The 25,838-nt window shown below is 50.5% G+C and overlaps 1 protein-coding gene across 8 annotated transcripts in view; it reads right to left on the bottom strand.

Moving 5' to 3' along the window:
- PITPNM2 (phosphatidylinositol transfer protein membrane associated 2) overlaps nt 1-25,838 on the bottom strand; it is a 148,840-nt gene that overhangs the window by 49,683 nt on the left and 73,319 nt on the right. The window contains exon 1 of one of the 8 annotated variants that reach the window (XM_063085348.1): nt 6,074-6,140. The exons of the other annotated variants lie outside the window; for them this stretch is intronic. The gene's annotated coding sequence lies outside the window, so the exon portion shown is untranslated. Of the gene's footprint in view, nt 1-6,073; nt 6,141-25,838 lie in introns of those variants that run through there. 8 annotated transcript variants of the gene reach the window in all.

Raw genomic sequence — 25,838 nt, 5'->3', positions numbered from 1 at the left:
GGAGACTAAGGCTGGGAGCAAGGGGACGTGCCCAGACTTTGCAGGGTGAGAAGACGGAGCTGGGTTGGGGACTGGGACCCTGACACCAGGGCTCTCTCCCCACTGAGCCACATGGAGGCCACATAGAGCAGGGCACAGCTCCCTGCCTTCCCTGGCCTGAGTAGTGAAGGGGTCCTCAGAGAGCCTCAAGGCCCTGGGCACCACTGCAGTCACCCAAAATCCCACAGAAGGCCATAAATCTCACCATTGTATAACTGGAGTGCCAAGTTGGGGCAACTGCCAAGCCACTGCGGGATTCGGTCATCAGACCCCAGGGCACAGTGGCCACCTGAGGACACCACAGGGTGTGTAGAGCTCTGCAGGGCTGGGAAGCAGCGGGCACAGATAGCAAAACAGCCCCAGAGCAGGAGGCATCCTACCCAAGGACAGCAGCAAGTCAAGCAAGCCCCATGCTTAGGCCTCCCACTTCTTGGCCGTGGCTGCCAGCTTAGCAACCTTGATGGAGTGGGAAAGGGCAGAGCAGATTTGCACGTGAGGAAATAAAACTGAAACCAGAGTTTCCAAGACAGTCATAAGTGGGGACTAGAGGGAACTCACCCCCCAGACCCCATCCTCTAGGGACTCTGCCAGTCACTGAGCTACCACCACCACCACGCTGGCCTCTGGAGTTGGTGCTCTTCCAATTTAATACTGAGTATGGCTGAAACAAGGCAGGACCCTTCAAACAAAATGCCACTGGAGGCTCAGATGTGACAACAGAAATACAAACCCAGAGGGCACCTTGGCCCTGACTGTCTGGTTCCAAGCTCTGGCTCACACACCCGTCGCTTGGGGTTTGCTCTAGGGCCTTCTGTCCTCACTCCTGGTCACCCCCTCATGGCACCACTGTTTTGGCAGCAGCATCCAGACTGTCTTCCTATGTAAGGAGTGCCAGGGCATTCCAGGAGCCCAGTAGCCCTTAGAAATGGGCAGCCCTTTAGGGGAGAAGGCCCCCAGCTTCTGGGGCATCAGGAGAGAGGACCCCTGAGATGCTTGGGGGCTGGGGCAGCTCTAATGGCAGGAGGCTGTGATTGACCCATTGGCAGGGGGTTGGCCCCAAGGGAGGCCACGCTCAGCTCCATCAATCCCCTAGGGAAACCAAAGCTTCAGGGAACTTCCCAAGACTCTAGAGATAAGAGGCACAGCTGAGATTTTCACTCAGAGCCTTTTACTCCGAAATTGGTGGCAGCCCTGTGATGACAGTAATGACGTAGTCATGATAACACATATTAAACACGAGCAACAATAGTAGTGAACCTTCTTGAGTGCTTAATTCCTGAGGCCAGCCTCTGTTCCAGGTTTTGACTGGACACCTCAGGAGGGCCCAGCTAAATTCCCACCATCGAATCCACCAGCCTGGCTGCAAATCCACCCACTGCTGTTACAACGGATTGATGTCTCTGCTCCCACTGAAGACCGACTCTCGGGCACTGGGTCCCTTCCCCTCTTCTTCAGGAATCTTCTCCAACAGTGCTCCCCGCTCTCGGCAGTTCTTGGCTCTCTGCTGGACAATCCCACCCCATCAGCATTCAAACATGGAGGTGATAGCTCCTATATTTGAAAAACAAAACCAAACAAAAACTCCACAGCCCTTCTAACCCCACCTCCTTGGTATCATCCCATTTCTCTGCCCACCTTTAGAGCAAAAGTATTCCTGCAGGTGAGCTTTACTGATGTTTCTGCAGTCTCACCTCCCAGTCTCTTTCCAACCCACTTCAACCCACACTCCGCTGAAACTGTATTGGTCAAGGTCACCAAATGATCTCCATGAGGCTAAATCAGCGGCCAGCCCTCATTAAATTCAGCCTTTCGTTATTTCCTGCATTTACCACAAATGGACTGAGTGTCTGCTGCTGATGTTCCCTGTGGCTTGTAGGCAGGCAGGCATAGCCCTGGCACAGATTTCTGCCTGGACAAGGTTCTCCTCTTTACTCTGCCAACACACCCACCAATAAACCTCCACTCAGAGCCCACTGTGTGCAGGATTCCAGCATTGAGGCTCTCAGCCGACTTATTTGGGAGCCTGTCCGTTATCAGCTGCAAATGATTTTGGTTGTTGTTCCAAAAAACAGCTGGTCTTGTGTGGCCTGCAAGTAGCCCTGTGGGGCTGGCCTCAAGTCTAGAGAGGTACAAGCCCCATGTTGGAGTTCTAGGAGCCAATGTCCCTAGTCCTGCCCCCTTGAACCCACCCTACTCACGGTACCAGAAAGGCCTGAGGCTCCTTCTGCAATAGCTACAGCCCAGTGCGGGGCATGCCCTTCAGCTCCAAGAAACTGTCTGCAGCTCCCTGTATTGCCTAAAAGGGTGTTTCCCAAACTTGCCACATCACAACAAGCAGTCAGAGTGCTCCTTAAAGATACAGATTCTAGAGCAACTGATGGGTCATAGGCTTAGTCTCACCCCCACCCGCCCCCAATTCTTCAATGCACACTGTGAGGAGGGTGTAGGAGGAAACACACAGTCCGCCCAGCTCTGACTTTCCTGAAGCCATCACCAGGGTGAACGGTGCCTCCTGGAGGCAGTGACAGGGTCTCAACGAGCCCCATACCCCAAGAGCCCCTCCCTTGAGCCGACACATCTGGAAAACCAGACCATTCTGCTGGGCCCTGTAGTTTATAAAACCCTTCAGTTATTTTACACACTCAGGCTATATAAATAAATGATGAGTGACTTAATCCTCACAACTACCTGGACTTAGATGTATTGCCTTTTTACTGCCATTTACTTATTTTATTAAGATATAATTCACATGCCATGTAACTCATCCTTCTAAACTGGTTTTTCGTATATTCAAAGAGTTGAGAAAATATCACCACTATCTAATTCCGGAACGTTTTCCTCACCCAGAAAGAAACACCATACCTGTTAGAAGTCACTTCCCATTGCCACCCCCTACCGCCACCGCCCCCTGGCACCCACTAACCTACTTTCTGTCTCTAGATTTGCCTATTCTGGACAGCTCACATAAATGGAGTCATACAATATGTGGCTTTCACTTAGCATGATGTTTTCTAGGTGCATCCATGTTGTAAGCGTGTGTCAGTGCCTCAATCCTTCTCATGACTGAATGATACTGTTCTGCATATGCTATTACATGCAGTTTCATAACTGAGGAGACCAATGGCTTTGTGTCACTACAGTCTCTCACCCCCAATCACTCAGTAAGTGGTGGGGTCAGATTTATCCTACTGCATAGCCAGAATAGAAATAGCTAAGAACTCAACCATCACCTTCTAAATTTACATCAACTTATATAAATACATGCCCTAGCATTGATAATAGCATTTTATGGTTTATAAATGCTTTTAGCTTTTTTACACTTGCTCTTTCAGACCAATCCTCCAAGGTGGAAAAGGCAATGGTGCTCCCATTTTTGGAATGCATCAAGGTTCCAAAAATTTAAGTGGTATGTTCAAGGCTGGAAATATTCATTGATGGATAAATGGTGGCTGCATCTGAATCTGGATACAACATGAGCAAACAGAGCAGATTTACTGAGTTTTTACAAAGATGCATGATTTAGAGAAAATTTTTTTCAGATTATTTTGTAGTAAGTGCAAATCTTCCAGCTGAGAAATAGCTCCATTTAAATTCTATCAGAGAGTAGTTACTTGGTTTTGTTTTAATGTTTCCAACTGACCTTAGAAATAGAGGTTATCTCTTTCAAAATACATGCTCTTCGGTTCCAGCCCAAATCTGCTGCATTGCCAAGGGAGGGGCCTGGGAATATGAATTTCTCACAAGTTCCCTAGGAGGCTTGTATGAATGGAAACATTTCCCTAGAAGTCTGGCAAGTAAGGTCTTTTACATTCAACACGATCCTCCAACCTCCTCTCCCAGCAAGAAGTCTATACTCTAGCCATCTGAACTTCATGCTCCAACTAAGCACCTTCTAAGAGCCAGGTCCTATGGTGGGTGCAGAGGGTACAGGGGACCAAGACAGAGTCCTCAGGGAGCCTCCAGGCCACTGGGAAAGACAGATACCTTTGGCTGAATGTCCCCCCAAAACTTAATCCCCACTATAACTGTTGAGGGTGGGAAATTCTATTATGGGACTTGAAAGGTGGGGCCTTGAAGAGGTGATTAGATTGTAGGACTATGCAGTAGGGAATGGATTAATAGTGGTGGTCAGGGGTGTGGTTCTGAGGGCTATAAAAGGAGAGTACATGAGAGCCTCTCTCTCTCTGCTCTGCCATTTTATGCCATATGAGACCCCTGCATTGCTGTTAAGCCACCACCAAAGAAGACCCTCACCAGACGTGTTCCTGGATTGTGGACTTCCCAGCCTCTGAAACTGTAAGCAGTAAATTTCATTTTCTTACAAATTACCCAGTTCCAGGTATTTTGTTATAAGCAACAGAAAAGGACTGATACAGCAGACATCACACGAGTCACCAGAACCTAATGAGAAATATTGTTCAGCCTTAAAAAAAGAAGGAAATACTGACAAACACTACATTATGAATGAACCCTGAAGTTATTATGCTAAGTGAAAAAAGCCAGACACAAAAGGACAAATACTGTATGATTCCATTTATACGAGGCCCCCAGAGCAGTCCCATTCGTAAAGACAGGAAGTGGAAGAGTGGGTGCCAGGAGCTGGGGGCAGGAGGAGTGGGGAGTTAGTGTTTAATGGAGTTTCAGTTTGGGTGGATGAAGAAATTCTGGAGATGGACGGTGGTGATGGTAGCACGGCAACAGGAATGTACCGAATGCCACAGAACGGCACACTTAAAAATGGCCCAGATGGTAAATCATATGATACGTATATTTTGCCACAATTAAAAAATAGAAGATCTGTTAGGAGCTAAAGGGAAGAAGGCAGGTGCTGCTAGAGGGTTCCATAAGCAGAGAGATCTAACTGTGGCTCCCAAATGTGCTGATCCCAGAAGGCTCCTGTGCATGGACTATCCTTCCCCCAGACTCCCCTTCCCCGCCGCCCTCCCTTCCCCCCACACCTGCTTCCCCCAACCCGTCCTTCCCTGTCCCCCCTTCCCCCTGCCCTCTCTTCTGCTGCCTTCCCCTTCTCCCCATCTGTCTTGAAGGGCTCCATGCAGCCCTCCATGGTGGGGACTTGCTCCGCACTGTTTACTTCCATCTTCCGTGACTGTAAGACTGTGTGTGACCTGGGCCCTTCCTGCCTCGCCAACTGCATCTCCCTGATCACTCCACTCCAACCACGCTGTGCCCCACCTGCCCAGCTCTTTGTCACCACCCAGGTCGCAGTGCAAATGCCATGCCCTCCTGGGCCCCTCTGCAGAGTAGCTACCCCCTCCTTCCCCATTCGGTCCCACGGCCACACTCTGTAGACTGCCTTCCTTCCCCTCAGTGCAGGTGACCTGGCCTGTCCTATTCGTGGCTATAATCCCAGTAGCTAGAAGAAGCCTGAACAAATGAAAGAATAGCAGGTCCGTCTGATTCGTCTTTCTGTTCACAGCAGGTGCTAGGCAGCAAAGGCCTGGCACGTAGCAGGTACTTAAGAAGGGTTGCTTGGCAAATGTTCACAAAAACCCTCTACAGGCAGATAATGCTGCTAAACAGCCAAACTGCTAATTACAAACTGCTCTGTTAGCTGTTCCTTAGAGCTCCGAAAAGATTCTCCAAGAATAGTCCTCCCTCTCTGCTATGTCCCTGTTTCTTGACAGAGTCTGTGACTCAGACTTTTCATGGAGCCAGACATGCCCTCCCCCAAGAGTGTGTGCAAGGCATAAATGCCAGACAGAGGACAACTGGATGTTGCTATCCTTGGAGTGGGTGTGGGGATGTCGGGGGCCATCTCAGCCCCTTTCCATGTGGTGGGTTTGATAGAGACAAGCTTGGCCCTGAATGAGATACAGCAATGCCAGGTGGCCCAAATGCCCTCAGAAATAATTACCACCCACTCTCCAACATGCACCATGCAGCACAGTTTATCAAACATGCTGCCACTACAATCTCATTGGAAACTCAATGCTCAGAAGCAGTCAGGGAGAGATTGGAAGTCAGAAGCTGGGTGGTTTGATGAGGCCACACAGCAAGTCAGGGCAGACGGTACCAGAATCTCCTTTTCCAGGCCTGGTCTGGTGCACACTTAGGGTAAGCAAGGGTCCCAGTTGTCTCAGGTCACCAACAACCAGGTTCAAATGCTCAGCCTGGAAGAGAACAAGCAGGCAGAGTTGGATCCTGGTTCTTCATTGTCCCCAGGGGGAGGTGGGAACAGGCACATTTATGTGTCACCCAGGCCTTGCTCATCTCACCGTATGAGTGTGTGGCCTTTACAGCCAGGCCTCCTGGGGTTGCTGGGGAACACAACATGCCTGGAAAGCTTCCCAGGTAACTGGCTCTTCTTTACAGAGCTATTAACTTCCCTTCATCACCCTGTAAAATCCTCCAGCTGATGATGGATGCCATCTCTCTCCAGGGAGGGAGAGGGAGGAAAGAAAACACAAAGGAAAAAACCACTGGTCAAATGTGGAAAGCCCCTTGGGCTATCTCTGAAGAAAAGGCATCAGAGACAGCTGGTTGCCTGGGTCAACTACACAGGCTGTGCGCTGCCCAACTCCAAGCAGTGCCATTCTCATGGACTGCAATACGAAGGGCACTCCCTGGAGCTGGACAGTGCAGGGAAGGACTCTGCCTGATAGTGGACAATGCCTTCAATATTCTCAAGGCCCACTCCTCACTGACACCTTGTCCTAGCTTGAGGACAGCTCAGTTCTCAGGAACTGCTCATGGACAAACCTTTGGTGAGAAGAACTAACAAGGTTGTGGGGGTGGGGCTGGGCTAGAATCTTTTATGAGCTGAAACCCACTTCTGTGGACTCTGGCTTACTTTTCTTTTCTCTTTCTGGAACTCTACTTAGAAGAATGTTAGACTTTCTCTTTCTCCATGTGTCTTATCCTCTCTATAGCTTCCTTTTCTTTCCAGTATTGTATTCCAGATAATTTTGTCAAATTTGGCTTCCACTTAGAAATCCTTTCTTCAGCTATGACTTCTCTTAAAGTTCTGATTGGTTCTTTTTCAAATCTGCTTCATCATTCTTTAGAGCACATATTTTCAACTTTGCCTTTATTTACTGAAATGCATCGAACATCATTATTTTATTGGCTGTGCTCAAATACTGCAGCATCTGAAATCCCGAGGGTCTGTTTCTGCTGGTAATTGTTCATCCTGGCTCTGGCTTCTAGTGCTTTTTTTTTCTTCTTGTGCCCAGTTATTTTCGACTAAGAACTGCTCATTTCCTGTGGAAGATATTTGTAGAAATTCTTTGAAACTTAGGACAAGGGTCTATTTTTCTGGATAGGACTTTGCCAAATGCCTGGACTGCCACCTGTCTGAGATCACTCTAAATTCTCAGTGAAAAGTTGTTTGCAACTCCCAGACTGTGTAAGTTCATCCTTCTCATTCTTCCACTCTATTCTTCCTCCAGAAGAGATAGTGGGTATATTTGTTTCCTGGGGCTACTATCACAAAGTATCACAAACTGGGTGGCTTAAACATAAATTTATTCTCTCACAGTCCTAGAGGCCAGAAGTCCAAAGTGAAGGTGTCAGTAGGTTGGTTCTTTCTGGAGGCTCCAAGAGCATCTGTTCCAGGCCTCTCTCCTAGTTTCTGGTGGTTGCTAGCAATCCTTGGCATTCCTTGGCTTGTAGACGAATCACTCCAATCTCTTCTTCTGTTGTCACGTGGCATTCTCTATGTGCCCCTATGTCTTCACACAATCTTCTTATGAGGATATCTATCATTGGATTTAGGGACCTGGCCCACTGCAGCCTCACCTGTGAAATACAGTCAAGGTACAGTATATAGGAGAAGGCAGCAAGACAGAGTTCTCCCAGGACCCCTCGGCCACAATCAGATGTCACCCATTTGTCTACTCTAGGATGAGAATAATCCTAATTTTGAACAGCTTGACTATTTTAAAAAAAGTTAATATAATAAATTAGATTAAAAAAATTTCCAAGAAAATATGATACCACCAAAATAGTAGAGTAATTCTCAAATACCAGACCCTATAGAGAGGAAAACCCTTGAAATGACTGAAAGGAATTCCGAGCAACAATCTTAAGGAAATTCACTGGATGTGAGAAACTTTAGTTAGACAACATAATTAAATGAGAAAAAAAAATCCAGGATATGAAAGAGGAAATTCACAAAGAGATTAATACCTTTAAAAAGAATGTAGCACAACTCATGAAACTGAAAGATTCACTCAACAAAATAAAAACACAACTGAGAGCTTAAACAGCAGACTAGAACAAGCAGTAGAAACAATTTCTAATCTTGAAGATAGTCTTTTAGAAATAACCCAGGAGGACAAAAAAGGAAAAAAGAATTTTTAAAAATGAAGGAAATCTAAGAGAGCTAGCACACAATCTTAAGCACACAAGCATTTAAATCAAAGGTGTTTCAGAAGGGGAAGAGAAATGAAAAGGCATGGAAAACCTGTTCAACAAAATAATAATAGCAAACTTCCCAGGTATAGGGAGAGACACAGACCTTCAGATCCAGGAGACTCAAAGATCCCCAAACAGATTCAACCAAAAAAATCCTCTCCAAGACACATTACAGTCAAATTGGCAAACTCAAAGACAAAGAGAGAATCTTAAAAGAAGCAAGAGAAATGCATTAAGTCGCCTATAAGGGAGCCTCTATCAGACTAACAGCAGACTTCTCAACAGAAACTCTATAGGCCAGAAGAAAATGGGATGATATACTCAAAATACTAAAAGAGAAAAAATGCCAGCCAAGAATACTATACCCAGCAAGGCTATCCTTCAGAAATGAGGGGAAAGTAGTGTATTTTCCAGACAAAAGCTGTGGGAGTTCACCACTACACAACCAGCCCTACAAGAAATCCTCAAAGAACTCTTGCATCTGAAATCTGAAAAACAATAATCACTTCCACAAATCCACAAGAAAGAACAAAATCCACCAATAGAATAAAAATGCAAATGAGAAAGAGAAAGAAACTAAATCTTACCACCACAAAAAGCCATAGTGACAGTGTAATAATGCCCCTATTTTATTTCTGATTTTAGTAATTTCAGTCTTCACTCTTTTTTCTTGATCAGCCTAGATAAAGGTTTGCAAAGTTTGTTGATCTTTTTAAAGAATCAACTTTTGGTTTTATTGATTTTCTCTATTGTTTTTAATTCCCTATTTCACATATTTCTGTTGTAATCTTTGTTATTTCCTACTTTTATTTGTTTTTGGTTTTGTTTGCTCTACTTTTTGTATTTTCCTAAGGTAGAAATTTACATTACTGATTTGAGATTTTTCTTATTTTTAATATAGGTGTTTACAAGTGTAAATTTTCCTCTAAGCTCTGCATGAACGCTGCATCCTAAAAATTTTGATATGTTGCACTTTGATCTTTATCTCAAAGTACTCTCCAATTTCTCTGTGATTTTTCTTTTTACCCACTGTTTATTTAGGAGAGCTGTTTAATTTATGAGTTTTCTAAATTTCCTTCTGTTATTGTGGTCAGAGAACATATTTTTTATGATCTTTCTTAGTTTTTTTTTTTTTTGACCAGTAAGGGGATCACAACCCTTGGCTTGGTGCCGTCCGTACCACACTCAGCCAGTGAGCGCACCGGCCATCCCTATATAGGATCTGAACCCGTGGCCTCGGCGCTAACAGCACCGCACTCTCAAGAGTGAGCCACGGGCTGGCCCTGCAGTCTTATTTTTTTTAAAAAAAGTTCATGGAAAGATTTCCATTATCTTTCAATTGTATTTTTTCACAAACTTTTTTTTTTTAAGTGCCCATGTGTTTATTGTTTCATTGATGTTTTAAGCAATTTATTTTGCTAAACTTAGATATTTAATTTCTGTTCTTGATTTCTTCTTATTGAGTGGACTTTATGATTTGCTTAGAAATTAACTTGCTTTTGGGCCGAGCCCGTGGCGCACTTGGTAGAGTGCTGCGCTGGGAGCGCGGCGACGCTCCCGCCGCGGGTTCGGATCCCATATAGGACTGACCGGTGCACTCACTGGCTGAGTGCCGGTCACGAAAAAACGACAAAAAAAAAAAAAAGAAAGAAAGAAATTAACTTGCTTTTGTCTACGGCCATACCACCCTGAACGCGCCCGATCTCGTCTGATCTCGGAAGCTAAGCAGGGTCGGGCCTGGTTAGTACTTGGATGGGAGAAATTAACTTGCTTTTGAAAAGTTTATTCCTCTTCCTCTGCTGAAATTAATTTGATATTTGCATGCTTTTGGAAGACTTTAGAGAGCTGTTTCAAATAACAGTAGAGATTAATAAAATATGTAAATTTTAATAAGTTTTATGTCTCCAGTTTTTGTGAAAATTTGAAGCCCTACTTTCTACAGAGCATTTCATCTGTTATTCAGTTTATGCATTTGTTATTTGAACAAATAAATGTGCATATCCTTGTTAAAAAATAAATAAATAAATAAATAAATAGTATAAAAATTGGAGTCAAAGAGACAATGTTGGTCAGTCCTTCACTGGCGGCAACGACAGGGAAGCTGTCAGCAGCCATGTCCTCCTCCACATAGCCAGTCTGGGTGAATCCCCATCTCCATCCCTTGCTCCGGCTGGCTGCACCCCTGTCCTTCACCTATGGTAACATGAGGGTTTCATTTAGGTCCCCTTTTTGCCTGAACTATTTCAAGTTAGATTTCTGTTACTCACAATCAGAAAAGTCCTAATAGTAGGCTGATACATCTTCTTTTGACCTTCCCCATGTTATTCACTTGCAGAACAAACCCTCATCTATTAAAGGGCATAAAGATACACTTCACTGTGCCCCGTGGTCAAAAATGATTAAAAGCTCTAAATCAGTTAAGGTGTTTTTTCTTTGTATTATCATTCTGAAATCCTGCAGCCTGCCATCCAAATACATGTTAAGACATGGGTGTGAATCTGGTCAGGGGAAAGACACCGCACTGGTTGGGGAAGTGGGGCAAATGCAGGGTGGCCTGAAGTCCAGTGTTCTAGACATGCACCACCCTTTCATCAAGCAATTCTGCAAAACAACCATCTGTGAAATATGGGCACATTCTGTGAATGTGGGGAGTTGCTCTGGGTCCACCTGCATGGGGGCCTGGAACTACCTCAAAGGCTTCTGCAATCCAGGGGGCAGTAAACAACACTGGCTCGGCCCACCCAGCACACACACGGCTCCATGCAGGCTGGTGCTAAACAGATATAATACTCGGGACTAAAATAAAACTCAGCTCAGTGACATCTTGATGCAGCTCTGTAGGAACAGCAGGTTCCTGTGTACACACCGTTCTGCTCCGCACGCCTAACTGTAAATTCATCACACATGAGTAGACTTGGCTCAGATTCACACGTTTCTGGACCACTCTCAGGGTACCTTGGGCTATGGGATCTTCTGTCGAACTTTAAAACCAGATCCTTTCAAAAGATCCTGGGTGGGGGTTCTCCTTCTTGCCAGGTTCTCTTATGCCACCCCACCTTGCTCCTCTCCTTGGGGAGCACACAGGCCAGGGAACAGTGTCTCCTCATGAGCCCCATCAACAAGAGTCCCCAATATACTAATAGGATAGTTTTGAGATACACATATAGGCTTGCAAGATGTTAGTGAAAGCAAGATGAATATAAATAGAGAAGGCAGCTAGAGAGTGGCACCTTTTAGTTAAGTGTTCGCACCCCACCAGCCACTGTCACAGACTCTGCTTCCCCGTGAGTTTCTTTCCTGCGGTGCTAGCCTCCCCTCTGCTGCCTGGTCCACTTGGCTCCTTGAACACTGTCCAGTCCCAAGCCTCACCAGGCTTCCTTGAGTCTCAGACCCAGACCCTGAGGTCAAGGTGGTGGTGGTGGTCCCAGCTGTGGGTCAGTGGAGAGAACGTCAGGCCAAGCTCGGCCACTTACATGATCCTGGCCTCAGTTTACTTGTCTGGGAAGGAGAGTTAACACCTGAACTTCGCTGGAGCTTTTAGGCAGTGTGGGTGCCTAAGTGGAGGTGTGGACACTGACTCACGTCCACGTTGCCTGGGAGACAAACTCCTTTTCTATTTAGAGCTGCCCTGAAGTCATGAAGGCTTCACCTGAGCAGATGGGTGTGGGGACGGTGCCACTGTGGTGGCTTGCTCTGGAGGCTGCCTTCCCAGGGTAGGTCAGGCTCTCTCTGTCAGCAGCTGCTGTCAACACCAGGAGGCCCAGGACCAGGCACTGCCTCCTTCCCAACTGAACTACCCAGGCCTCCTCTTCCAGCAAGTCCTCCTGGGTTGACAGAGAAAGGCTCCCCCTGCCCAGTGTGACAGTGGACTGTCTCTGCCCTCCCTGAGCGGCCCCAGGTGAGGGGTTAGATAACACCCCACAACACGGGCCTCGGGGTCTGCTTCTCTCCACGTTCAGCCCAATCAGGAGTCCCGTGCACAGGCTGTCATTAAGATGGACGCCAGTGATCCCAGAGAATGGGAAACGCTTTAAAGTTTTCCCTACGGGATTTTGTAGACCCAGGAGTTCATGGGTCACTGAGGTCCGGCCCCTGGCCTTGAACAGGGACCAGGTGGGTGTGAACCAAGTTGCTGCACGGCCCTCAGCAAGTCAGAGCACTCTTGCCGGAAGCCTCAGATCCTGAATGTGTAAAGTGTGTGTAAGAATTCCTTCCTAAGAGGAACGCTGGGAAGAGCAAACGGTTGTCCCATGAGTGCACATGGTGCCACTGGTCTCATCATCTCACAGGTGTTTACGAAGTGCCCTCAATAGAGCCACTCTGCAATCAGGGCTGGGGTGGAAGCTGGCCCCGTGCCTTTGAAGGGCTCTCTCCACTTTCCCAGGCAAAGGGCCTGGGAACCCTGAAGCTGGGGCTCCTGGTCAGGCTCCTAAGCACCCCAGTGCCCACTGAGGCCATGGGCACTGTTGGTGAGTGCTCACCTGAACTAAAGGCAGCCAAGCCTCTCACACTCCCCACCCTCATGCCCACCCCTAGTTGTGGAACAAGGCCTGAGGCTATGGAAGCGAAGGAAGGAAGGAAAGAGGAGCCATCTGGCTGGTCCTGAATTATTAACTGCGGGGGGAGGAGGTGCAGGCAGGGCCTTCCAGAGGTGGGGGAACCAGGTGCAGCTGCTTCCTGGAGTAGGGGAGGGGATCTGGGACCCTGTAGCTACACAGACCCCAGAGGTCCGGAGGTTGGGGTGTGACCTCTGACCTTCACAGCTCTGGGCCAAGAGCCCCGGGATCTCTCCTACATACCTGACAGCACTCTCTCCTCTCAGTGCCACTTGCAGCAAAACACAAACCACACAAACCACGCCTTCATTCCCTGACATCTTACTCCTCAAAGTACAAGGGCACTTGTAAAAGTTTGCAGAAAAACTGAATTAAAAGATAATGTCAACCCTTCCACGAACTTGTTGAAGACCCCCTTCTATTCTTTGTTCCTTCCTTTTGGGCATTTTGCAGAAGGGTAAACCAAAGCCTGGTAAGATAAGACAATTTAGCCAAAGTGGCATGGTTGCCAGGGACTAAGCTAGGACATGTACCAGGTCTCCAGGTGCCACCCTTTCCTGTGGATTCCACAGTAGCCATAGCCTAAGCCTGGGAATCACTAATCACTAAGTCTCTCTAATATGCCCCACCCCCTCTGGCCCTAGGCAGATGCCTTGCTTCCAGTCCTTGGTCAGTTCTCCCTGGGTGTCAGAAACAACCTCCTGATTAGCCTCCACACTTCCAGTTTGGATTTCCCAAAATCCCCCTTCTAGAAGACGTCAGAGTGTATCTTCCCAATGCAGATCTGACTGTGTGTGACACCTCCTCAGGATGTCACTCAGGCCATCATGCTCTGCCCCACTCTCCACATTCCACCACTCTTGCCGTTTCCAGTTCCCTGCTGCTCTCTACTGTCCATTCTTGCTGTTCCAGTTCCCTGCTGTCCCCTGATGTCCATTCTTGCAGTTCCCTGTTTGGTGTGGCAGCTCCAAAGCTCTCAAGGGCAGTGCTTGCATCTTATATCTGGGTCCCCAGTGTCCAGCGCGCTGTAGGAACTCTGCAACCATCGCTGGACGCATTTGCTGGAGTTTACACTTGCTGTTCCTTCTGTAGAAAAAGCCCTTCCCCACCTGGTCTACCTGGAAAACTCCCAAAGTGTCTGTTAAGACTTAGCTTCCTCAGCACGTGCTCCAAGGACCCTCCACTCCAGACAAAGCTGGGTGCCCTAAGAGCACCCATCCCTAACTCTCACCAAACCCCATTCCCACAGTGTCCCCAAACTGCGAAGCTCGGGGCAGTGCCCACAGCTGGTTCACCTCTGTGTCTTCAGTGCTGAGAGCACCGCTGGGTACTCTGTAGACCTCCACAAACACCTGGGGGAGCCCCACTGCGGGGCTGAGGTCAGCATTCTGGGCAGGGGGAGACCAGGCAGGGAGAAGACCAACTGGACTTCACAGGCAGAAAGGGCCCTGGTGTTTCCGAACGGTTAAAGAGAAGATGATCACAGGCTTTGGGCTGCTTCTGGGGGCTCTTCCAGGGGCTGTCTGGAGAGGCGTGAGTCGACCAGCCATTCCTCCTGCGCAGCTGAGCCCCTGACTCTTTCTATGGCGGGCATTGGGCCACATAGCCTGAATCTTGGGAAACTGTCTCAGAGTGGATGGCCCAGAGGATGGGAAGGAACCTGCCTGGGCACAGCTGGCCCTGCGGCTCTGCACTTTTTGGATCTGGTGTTCATGTTATTCCATGGACATGAAACATCCAGAACAAGAAAATCCATACAGAAGGAAAGCAGATTGGTGGAGGCCAGGGGGAGAGAGAAGTAGGGAGTGACTGCTTAATGGGAAGAGAGTTTCCTCTTGGGGTGATGGAAATGTTCTGGAACTAGACAGAGGCGGTGTTTGCACAACATTGTGAGTGTACTAAATGCCACTGAATTGTGCACGTTAGCATAGTTAAGTTTACGTGATATGAATTTCACCTAAAAAAAAATGAGGGAAAAAAGGTCAGGTTCCCTTCCTCCCACAGGTCCCAGTGGCCACTATTTTGTGAGCTGGCATCCGGCTCCTTCTGTCCACCCCAACCCCAAGGGCTCAGAGCACAAGCCATGGCTGAGTTTTCTGTGTTGACATTTGCTTTTCTACCAAAGATGCCCCCAGTGTACAACCGAAGAGGCAAACTGACTGGGTCACCATGTGCTTAGAATCCTTCAAGAGTTCACCTTTATTTGCCAAAGCACACCTGAGCTCCTTATCCTGGCATGTGAGGTCTCGCACAGGCTGGTGAACCTGATGCCCTCACCTGTGGAGGGCCCAGCCCGTCTGGATGCCTGAACTTCGTGCCATCACCTGGGTCCCCATCTCCACTGGAAACACCCCACCTACAGAGCCAAGCGCAGCTCAAGAGCCAGTTTGTTGGTAAATCTGCCTAGGCCCCAGCCGTGTGCCTCTCTGCTGAGTCCTCGGCAGCACAATGCTTCCACCCACCACTCACTCAGCGGATCACCCTGAATAGCTGCAGAGTGGCCTGTATGAGGACATACAAACCCCCTACCTCAAATAAACAAATGGTCTGTTAATAGGACAGAAGAAAACTACCTGTATTAGAGGGGGACGGGTAGCACAGAGGGTGAAGACAGGGTGCTAGGGTCGAAAGTGGGCACAGGTGTGGTGCTCTTTAGAGGTATGTGTCACCACGTGGGTTGGGGGCAGGAGTCCCATCCCCTCAGGTGTAGACAAGAAGAAAGTCTCTGCTAATGGAATGAGGGAAGGGTATCAGGGCTCATGACGAGGCACAGTCTATACCCGGCCCCTGCCCTAAGGACGGTCCTCCTCAACAGCTCTGTGAGGTCACCTTTCCCCAAGCCCACTCTGCAGACGAGGAAGCTGAAGCTCCAGAGAGATTCACTGATTTGCCTACCACCCGAGGATGTTTAACCCGTGCAGATATAATGCCAACCCAAGCCCCTCTGCTTACCAAGAGCATACTCTCTCACTGCACTAAGGTACTGCAGGTTAGGTGTGGCTCAGGCAGGGTGTGCGGGAGGCAGGACTGATGTGGTGGATGGTGAGGGATTCCTGGATCATCACAAGATGATGTATCTCATAAGATGCAAGGGAAAGATTTGGGGGCTGCCAAGCGCATTCAAGGGTGCTCCTGAAGGTTGTGGGGGGAGGTGAGTGCCAGCAGGGTCCCTAAGAACAGCCGGCATACAGGGATTGGACAAAGTTAAGCCTTCCCCCTGGGTGCCCGCAGCTCCAGAGAACTCTGGAGGAAAGACCCAACATCTGGAGCAGCAATGCATGCCATGGGCTGCCAGCTGTTGGGAACAGACAGTGGGTGGGTGAGGAGTGTGGCACAGGTGCTCTTACAGAAAGGACTTTCTGAGAAGCAGGAACCACAGTGGGGAGGTGGGTGGTGGGTCCCAAGGGAGGCCCTGCTGCAGCTGAGGGGCCCCTACTCTTTTCCCTCCTCCCTGGCCCGCATCTGTCTGCTCCCTTCACATGCACCTGGGTCCCCACATGCTTACTCCCTCCCAGTTTCAACATTTGGCTGCAAATCCAGGGAGACAAGTTGCCATGTCCCCAGATTCCTCCTAGAGAAGTGGCAGATGGAAAGGAGAGTCTGAGCCCCAGCACCTGCCCTTCTGGGCTCTCTGTCCTTACGTATGATACTTAAGACTTTGAGCCTCAGTTTACTTCTCTGTAAAAAGAGTGGTGATATATCAATGAGGGCGCTAGGCAAGCCTGGAGAGCACCCCACACCATGCTTGGCAACAACTGTGTGTTCTGTTGCTCACAGTGATATTACAAATGCCTAACCGCTGGGCACTGCAGTGGATGCTGGCCAGCAGATAGGGGCTCTCAGAGGCCCTTAGGGGGTGGCATTAGCCCGTTAGCTACAGGAATCCCAGGGGAGGGACACTGGGGGGACAAAGTGGGGGACAGAGGATATTTACAAGCTGTAAAATAGCACAGAAGTCTTGCCCTTGGGGCCAGATTTAAGATTTCAGAATCTTCTGCACTTTAGACAGCAAATACTGCATATTTCACTAGCATCTGATAATCGAATACACTGAAATTTCTGCAGTGAAATACATGACTATAGAATACATAAAGGCTATAAATAGCCTCACTCAGACTATAAATAGCCTTGCTTCCTATCAGGCGGGATTTTGCTGCCAAATGAGTTAGGAAAAAGCATTTGGTTCTCTGAGCTTGCTGAATTTTGGAATTGAGGATGAGGATTGCGGACATGCATCTCCCCGTTTTCACCACATATCGGTGTGAACCAGCAACACAGCAGCCCTGGCTCATCCCACACCCAATGCAGCGCAGATGAGCGTGCCATGTGCCTTGCCCCTAAAGCTCACCAGCCCTCTGACCTTGGGAAAACGGCACAAGGAGATTAGTCTCATATAAAAACAAATGCGCTCACACAAGCACTCACACACACATGCACACACAGCAACATCTATAAATATAATCACATCAGCCTCACGCACAGAGGTACACAAGGACCTGGGACCCAGCTCTGGGAGTGGAACCTGTGCAGCCCCCAGAGGCCACAGACCCTGGCTCGGGCCAAGCCCCGCCCACACTGACGACAGCCTTTGCCTGGACAAGGGGAGGAAGGACAGGAATGAGCAACAGGGCTGGGGCTTGGTGGTCAAGTGCTCCCTAGCCCTGCACAGAGGAAGAGGTTCCAATCCAAGTAGTGGCCAGACCCAAGTTGCATTTCTTCACTTGCAAAGTCTGAAGAATGCAGGCCTCACAGGGTTTTGTGGGGGCATGAAGGGCCCTGGGGCTTGCACACAGTTGGGGTTTGGGGAATGCTTACTGATTCTGTTCTGTGAAGTTGTTTAAATGTACAATATAAAAAAGGGGGTTAAAATGTGTGTCCCCCTCAGTCCCAGAAATGCCCCCCTGCCCCCAGGGCTCTCTTGAGGTAGGTCCCTTTGTGGGTCTCTGTCCTACACCAGACCGAACCTTCAGGATGCTCTGGCTGCCAAAGGCAACTTCCAAGAGACTGCGCTCAACGGTCTGGAGGGAAGAGCCTAGAGTAGGGGAAAGGCTTACCCTGGAGGTTGGGGCATGACATCTAAGACAAAACAGGGGCTTTGCAGTCAGCATCAGGTTCTGATTGCATCTCCACCCCTTACCTGGTCTTGAGCAAGTTACTTTAATTCTCTGGGCCTCATTCTTATGTCTATAAAACTAGGTCCAACACCACGTACACCTCCTAGGGTCATGGGGGAAATAAACTAAGAGACAATGAGGACAAGGCACGTAGCACACAGCACCAAAGTGGCTGCCACTTTCACCAGTCTCCTTACACAGACCGTAAGGACTAGAAGGAAGAACTCATGGGTATTACTATCATTTGGTCACTGGGTATCATAACCACCCCTCCTAGCACCTGCTGGAACCTCTGCCCCCAACTCATCAACTCTCTCAGTAACGCCATGAGGCGGGTGAACAGATGCCCTCTACCCATTTCAAACTGGGAAACTGAAGCCAAGAGAGTGATGGGGACATGGCCAAGGTCCTCAGGCAAATCAGTAATGGGGAGAGGAAAAGAACCTTTGATTCTAGGCCCAGGGTGACACAGCCACCTCTCTGCACTCCAGAAACCAGGCACCCCAGGGGCACAGGTGTGGGGAGGAGCATCCAAGGGCCTGGGCTGGGGAAGGCGTGGGGGCTGGGGTGCAGGGAACTGAGTCATCTTTCAACTGGCCCAAGCCCATCGCTCACAGTCTGGCTCCTCTATCCTTGGCGGGGAGCCTGGGGCTATTTCAGGAAGCTCTGCACACAGCCCGCCACTTCCCTGCCAGGCTGACTAGGTCAAAAACAAAACCAGCCCAGCAACAGCCCTATGTCAACAGGGTGGGAAGTGAGGAGGCGCTGAACAGCTCTGAACTGAACAGCAGGGATGGGGGGAAGTTGGGGGAGGCAAGGGGAGGGTGGCAAATCACACCCACCCTGCAAAAAATCAAAAACAAAACAGGCAGGTGGGAAACACACTAAGGGAGTTGGAGGCAGCAAGATACAGTGAAAAAGACTAGCTTTGGGATCAGAAAGACATAACTTCAAAGGCTAGCTTGGTCTCTGAGCAAGTCACCTAACCGCTCTGGGCCTCAGTTTACCCGTTTGTAGGAACTGCAACCACCTCACAGGGCGGGGTAGGTTAAGAGGCACTGGGCACACGTCTGCCTGCCACCTTGGCCTGATACACCCTGATCGCCCTCTGGAGCACTGCTCAGAGCCTTCTCTGCCAGGCAGCCCATCTACAACCCCCATCCTGCAGGCACTGGCCACCCACAGCAGCTGGAAGCCCCTGGACAGCGGAACCAGGCGCATGTATATCCTCGTGCGACCTCAGTGCTGAGCCGAGTGGCTGCCCAATCAGGGTGTGAGATCAAACCCGAGGGGCCACCCAGAAAGCTTTCTGAAGAGCATCCAAGAATCCAGGGGAGGAGGGAGGATAGTGTGACTCCATCCCCGGCATCCAGGGCTCCTCACAGCCCTCTGGTCACCGTCAAGGGGGAAGCAGCAGGACTCATTCGTCACTAGCTGCTGCCTTTCAGGGTCAGGGAGAGAACCATCTGGTCCCAGGGATGGAGCACAGTGCCCCGCCTGGAGCAGGTGTGCAGTCGACACCTGTGGATGGAATGAACAGGGATCAGGGCTGGCAGTAGAGTTAGGAGGACTGAGGATGGGAATGGCATTTATGGGCATTTCCAAGGCACCAGGCACTGCATGCGTAGCTGACACACCTTGACTTGGATGGGGCCCAGCAAAAGGGAAGGGACATGCTGAGGTCACTGAGCAAGGTGATGTAGGACAATAGGAATCCTGCAGGATCCAGGAGGGCTGGGGTTCTCAGCACACTGTGCCACTGAATGCTCACCCTAAAATGACTAATTGTGTATTTTGTGACTCTTGCCTCAATCAAAAACAACTTAAAAGCCCTGGGTGTGAGGTGGCAGCTCCGACCAACAGGCACCCCAGGCCAGCAGAGGTGGTCTTCATTCTCTCAGAGCAGGCAGGTGGGAAGGGACAGGGAGCATCCAGGCGCTGTGGGGCACCTGGTACTGGCACTGGGGACTGTGTGGATCATGGTCACTCTGTGTTCAGAGCCACCCTCCATCACCCTAGATATCAGAGACTTCTAGAAATCAAATGCAGGAAGGGCTTCAAGGAGCAGCATGATTGTCTTTTTTTAACTGTGGGGACTCGGGGCCCTTTGGGGGCAAAGACTCACTTGAGGTCTGCGGCAGGTCACAATGGGGCTGGGCCTTGTTCCCTCCAAATCCAGCCTGGTGTATATGTGACTGTGGGGACCAGCGTCACAGTCACCATTGAGAGGGGCACAATGCATCTCATCTGTGATGGGCCCAGACACAGAGAAAGGAAGCTCTTATAGGTGCCAAGTGTCAAGATGGCAGCTCCACAGCATGCCTGGGTGACATGTCCAATGTGTCCAGGTGCCTTTGGGGGTCCCTGACCTCGTCCCTGCAGTTGTCAGGTGGGGCCGTGAAAAGTGACGGGAATCTTCTCTGCAATGCCCATCCTGCAAGAGGGGCTCAACCACCTCCCAAGACGTTGCTAGAAAGTTCCTAAGCTGAGCAGAGTTTGCCTTCCTGGGACTCAGCCTGGGGTCTGGATTCAGCCTTTCTTCTCTAGGACACCTTAAAGTAGCATCCGAATGGCATGCCTTCTCGGGGCAGCTGAACATGGGGCCAGCTCCCTTGCTCTGGTCTCTCTCATTCTATTCACGGAGGTAAAGTTGCCCTAGCTGACGATGGGGCCCAAGGCTGCTAAAAGCCCCAGCTCTGTTTCCTGGGACCAGCTGCCAGACCACCACTCCCTGGACAGCACTGCAGGCTTGCCCTCTAACTGGTGACATTCTACTTGCTGGGGCAGTGGGTTAACTAGTGCACCCCTCTCCCCAAATTCACATCCACCTGGAACCTCAGAATGTGACCTTATTTGGAAATAAGGTCTTTGCAAATTTAATTAGTTAAGGATCTCAAGATGGGCTCAAAATCCAGTGACAGGAGTCCTTATAAGAAGAGGAGAGAAGCCAGAGAAACAGAGGAAAAGGCCATGTGAGACGGAGGCAAAGACTGGAGTGATGCAGCCACAAGCCGAGCAACATGCTGGGCCACCAGAAGCTGGAAGAGGCAAAGAAGGATCCTCCCTAGAAGCTTCTGCAGGAGACATGTCCCTGCCGATGCCTAGATTTTAGACTTCTGGAGTTGTGAGAGAATATATTTCTGCTATTTAAGCCACCCAGTTTGTGGTCATTGGTTATGGCAGCCTCAGGAAACTAGTACACTGGGTTTGTGGCTTTGGGAAACAGGACATACCCTGAGCTGGAGTGTACACCATCCAGTGTCCCCTACTCTGGACACCCTGTGGGAGAAGAGCCAATGGGCTCCTGGTTAGGAGGGTGACATCGGCGCCAGGGCAGGACTGAGCCAGCCTGTACCAGCCTATTACCAGGGCTGCAGCCTAATTAGCTCAGGGCATTTGAGGAGCCAGAGGTGGGAAACCCATCTGTGTACAGGTTATTAAGACACTTGAGGGGAAGTGTCCACTTGGCCTGGAGTGTACTGGCCTTCCTGCTGCCCAGCCTTGCACCTGGACAGCCTCTTCTAGGCCCCCGGTCAGATCAGGCCATCCTAGACATAAGCCAGTGGCCCTGAGGACTCCTTGGAGATGTCCTAACCCAGGGATAGCAGGTTTCTCTGATGAGAAATGCTGCCAGTGAGATTTCAGATCCCCCGCCCTGAACTTTGGCTCAGCAGCCCCCACCTGACTCCATTTTTGGAGAACCTCTCATAGTGGGGGAAGGGAGTTGGCCAAGGCTTTTGGAAGCCTTAGGACTAAGACCATGGGTTTCTCTGAGACCCTGCAAAATTATAGGATCTCAGACTGCTTCCACATTTGCAAACCCCTGGCCCCTGCACCACCCAGGCACCATGGGCTCTGCCATACCAAGGGACATGGTGAGGACCATTGCAGTACTGAGAATGTCAGGGCTCAAAAGGCTCCAAGATGGCCAAGCCCAGCATTTCTCAAACTGAAGTACAGGAATGAGCTGAATGGGAAGCCCTTAGCAAGCTTGTTTAAAATGCAGATTCCTGGCCCTCCCCCCAGACCCACTGAAGCAGTACCCCTATGAGGCCAAAGAACCTGCATTTTAAACACATCCCCCAAGGTTAGTGGGAAGCCCACTAGAGGATGAGGCCTGGTTCAGCCTCCCTCGTGCACAAGCGGAGAGCACGGAGCTAGGATGGGGTCTACTTCAGGCCACACAGCAGAGCCAGGCGAGAATCCATGGCTCTCCTGGGCCTGGTTGGTGTCCCTGTGGGTCTGGAGTCAGATGACCAGAGTCCTCCTGGCTCAAAGAGCCCTTCTTCCAGTAAAACTTCCCCATCTTTCAGGCCTCCAGAAGCCTTCCCCAGGCCCTGGGAGTTGGTTCAGTCCCCAGGAACCTTGCTGCCACTTTTCTTCTGGACTTCATCAGACTGTACTATGGCCATGTCAGCCTTTGAGCTCAGGGACCGAGCAAAGTGATTTCCCCAGTGCTCAGTTAGAGCAGTTGCTCAATAAAGGCAGGTGCCCAGCAAATATTTGCTGTGTCCCAGAGCAGTGTCTGACCTTGGGCAGGTCACTCAACTTCGTGCCCCTGTGTGGAACAGATTCTGGTCCTCTGCTCTGACCATTTCACAAGGCCACAGTGAGAATCAGCCAGCTAGCCAGATGCAGCGTGCTTGGAAAGCTGCAAAGTGGCATCCAGATATCAGCTCTGCGTGTGGGCACTCACACCACCAGCAGGTTCTCACAGACTCACTGGCCATGGTGAGACCCTGCTGGTGGACTGGGCAATGGGAGAGAGCCCCCAGGGCAGGCAGATTCTGGAGGCTCCGCTTACCTTCTCCCCAGCATGGAGCCAGGGATGAGAGGATGCCATGCCCCGACCCCTGCCCCAGCACAGGTCACTGCTCTTGGGGACTTAATCCTGCCCTAGCCCCACACCCACGGTGGGGAGCAGGGACAAGACCCTAAAGGCTATCAGGCTGCAGACAGGAGGTGACATGGAGTAGTGGTAACAGGTCCTGGGAGCTGGAGTAGGTCACTGGCCCTGCGTGGGCCTGTTTCCCAGCTTTAGTGAAGGGATTTGAGCTGAACCATATCCAAGGGCCCTAGGGCCATGTGAGCAGCGGCATCACTATCACAGCCACTGTCATTGGTGCCCTCGGGGCCCCTGGCAGACACCAACATGGCAGTGTGGGCAGCAGGGAAGGTCATCCCTCTGGAGAGAGAGGCCTCATGGATCACCAGGTCAGGTGGTGCAGAAAAACGTGACACATGCCAAGGCTGGGGAGTGGGTGACATCTCCACCATAGGCTGCGTGGAGTTCACATGGACTCCCCAAGGTGGCAGAGAGGCACAGAGCTGCCTGTGGGAGGGCATGGCTCTCACAGACCAGGCCTCTCCCACGGAAGAGCTGGGGGAACTCAGCCTGAGCCCTGTGACTTCTAAATTACCCCCGGGACCAACTGTTCTTCAGCCCAGGCAGGGAGGGGCACCCCTCAGGGCCCAACATCAAGAAGCCCCTTCATACATTGGCCCCACCTGGAGAATGCTGTGACCTGGGCGGGAGCCACACGGAAGAGACGTTGCCAAGTCACCAGCACAGCCTTCCACAGCTGCAAACAGGGGAAGGGGGACATAGGCCAGCGAAGGACAAAGGTGGACTCCGTCCTGCCCCCGGGGCCTGCCCAGCTGTGGTTCCAGGTGGCTCCAGGTCACTCAGGAAAGCTCCCCTGTATCTCTGTGTGTCAGTTTCTCCATCTGTCAGGTCTGACCTGGGATCCTGCTATGTCAACTGCTGCCTGGCAGGCTGAACTCTCCAGTGGGGAGGGCAGCAGGCTGAGGGCAGCAGAGGGGACAGTTATGCCAAATCCTCTCCTCTAAGCTGAAGTTGCCAGGGGGCAAGATGAGCCTAAATTCTGGCCCCTGCCCTATTCCTGGATCTAACAGTGAGACAGAGCTGTTCATCTTCCCCCTGCACCTTGGTTTCCCCATCAGAAATGCTGCTAACAGCATGTCCTGCCTCCTGGGGTGGGAGACAGCCAATGAGAGACCTTCAGGTTGGAGAACGTGCTGCCCTCCTCCCCCTGGAAAGCAAGTGAGGTCCAGGGGGCCACTATGGATTCAGGTGGCTGGCAGGGCACAGACAGTCAGCGGCCATGCCTCCTGACAGAAAGCTCTGCTGGCCGAGACACGACACATGACACGGGCTCTCCAAACATTTGGGAGTGTGAAGAGCAGCGGCTGGCCCAACCTGATCCTAGGACGGCGTCTGGTACAGAGCGGCCGCTGGAAACAAATTCTGCCCTGGAGGAGAGCCCTATAAAACGAGCCCTTCATACACTCCTTCGATGAGCCAGGCAAGGAGCACAGAGTCTTGGATTTACACACAACACCTGGGAGGGTGGGGATGATTGCCCCCGTTCTGCACAATAGGTAACTGGGGAACAATGGGATTAGGCAACTTCCGCAGGTCACACAGCCAGGACTCAAACCCAAGACTATGTTGTGACCATGCTTTGCTCCTCCTTCCACATGAGGAAGTCACTAGAGCAGCCCTGTCCCAATCCTCTCATTCCCAGGAAACCCAAGTCTGGAAGAGAGGACTTCAGCTATGCAATTAGCAGGGGCCCAGCAGGCAAGTGAAATCAGGCGGCAACAGCGTTTTAAATTTAACCGTTCCTGGTCCCCATCTGTGCAGCCTTGATAAAGCCCGTTCACAGCCACAGGCTGAGGGAATGGTGTGCCCACGCCTCGAAAACTGTGAAGTGCTTCACAAGGGCACAAGGGCACAAGGTGCCGGCCTGGAACAAAGTGCTCTGCACACACCATCCCTTTGTCCTTCCGTCTCCTGAGGGCATCCACCATTAACCCGGTAGTGCAAACCAGGAAACTGTGGCTCAGAGAGGTCAAGGGAATTCTCTGAGAGCTCACAACCAGGTTGATGGCAGAGCAGAGACAAGGATGAGGTCTTCTGACTTGACCTTCTCCCCTTCTTTCTGTCCCCTGAGCACAGTTCAGCTTTGAGAGGTGATGGGGACCTGGTAAGGAAAGTTCCTCTTGCTATAGCAATAAAGTGGGAAAACAGGCACAGAGTGGGCAGCACTGTGAGGTCAGACAGCGAGTTAAGGCTGACAGTCAGGGCTAGCTGGTTAGTTCAGTTGGTTACAGCATGGTGTTGTAACACCAAGGTCAAGGGTTTGGATTCCCACACAAGCCAGCTGCCAAAAACAAAAAAAAGGCTGGCAACTGTCCTCCTCCCGCTGTCTCCAAGACACAACACAACACCTTCAGGGCTCTGGTTCATTCATTTTCACCAAGCTTGGCTTTGTTGGGAGGCCGCAGAGGCTGGGGGTGGGCTGTGTGGAGCAAAGCCAGGGCCCCAGACTCTCGGACTCTGGGTCTAGTATTCCCTCCCAAAAGTCACTCAAGGTTCTGGGATTGGACATTTATCTGAAAGGGGCTCTCAAGAGGCTGGCAGCAGCAGGGAGGGCCATGAAGCTGACCTGATGGGTGAACCTGCAACTTCACATTGGACCAAAACAAAACCAGCACCCAGTCAAGAAGCCATCCTAAGATACAATTTCCTCTCACCTGGAGCTCTGGAAGAAGAGACCCAGCCATCAGGCAGGGGCTCTGGGGAAGGCATCCAAACCTGAATCTCGAACCCAGACAGGAGTCTGGGAAGGAGCTTGACTTTGGAGGAAAAGCCCTGCCTCAGGAAAGTCTAACCAATGCCCTAAAAGACACGCCCCCCCCCACCGCCCCACAGTTCCCTATCCCTTCC

The sequence above is a fragment of the Cynocephalus volans genome, chromosome 2 (genome assembly GCF_027409185.1).
Source record: "Cynocephalus volans isolate mCynVol1 chromosome 2, mCynVol1.pri, whole genome shotgun sequence".
Classification (NCBI taxonomy): domain Eukaryota; kingdom Metazoa; phylum Chordata; class Mammalia; order Dermoptera; family Cynocephalidae; genus Cynocephalus; species Cynocephalus volans.
This window is presented reverse-complemented; position numbering and strand designations above follow the sequence as displayed.